The sequence below is a fragment of the Chaetura pelagica genome, unplaced genomic scaffold (genome assembly GCF_000747805.2).
Source record: "Chaetura pelagica isolate M959 unplaced genomic scaffold, ChaPel_1.0 scaffold405, whole genome shotgun sequence".
NCBI lineage: Eukaryota > Metazoa > Chordata > Aves > Apodiformes > Apodidae > Chaetura > Chaetura pelagica.
The window spans coordinates 5,197,083-5,197,712 of NW_009953489.1; the positions used below are offsets into that span (position 1 = coordinate 5,197,083).

A 630-nucleotide genomic window follows, 5' to 3' on the forward strand; every position below is an offset into this window, starting at 1 on the left:
CCCCAAGGGGGGGACAAACGGGGGGTCCGGAAGGCCTGGGGTACATGTCTGGGTGCTGAAGAGCTCAGGGGCACGTTTGCCGTGTATTTATACGTAATTACTGGGGTGTTTTTTTCATGTATAAATGTATATAAATTTCATGTATAAATTTGTCTTTATTTTTAAATATCACGTTTACAGGTAGAAAGTGCTGCCTGTGTATTCTGGCCGCATCTATTTGTGTGTAAAAAAATGTGTGCAGAAAAGTTGCATATATGGCAGCCGGATCTATTAATATTTAATATATTAAATATGTATGTTTCTATATTAATATATATTAAATGTTTTTAATGTGTGTGTAGATGTGTTCATACCCGCCCACCCTGCGTGTACAGATCCCGCACACTCACACTTGTGCTCATGTCTGTGCTGCCCGTTCCTCCAGCGCTGCACGTCACAGTGTGGAAGCTCCTTTGGTTCCAACCCCTGCGGGGACAGGGACAGGGACAGGGACAGGGACAGGGAGAGGGACAGGGAGAGGGACAGGGACAGGGCAGGGACAGGGACAGGGACGGGGACAGGGACAGGGACAGGGACAGGGAGAGGGACAGGGACAGGGCAGGGACAGGGGCCGGGACCTAACACCTTTCT

General features: G+C 48.7%; 1 protein-coding gene across 1 annotated transcript in view; it reads left to right on the top strand.

Annotated features, from left to right (window-relative positions):
* UCK1 (uridine-cytidine kinase 1) overlaps positions 1-630 on the top strand; it is an 8,430-nt gene that overhangs the window by 3,891 nt on the left and 3,909 nt on the right. The window lies entirely within an intron of this gene.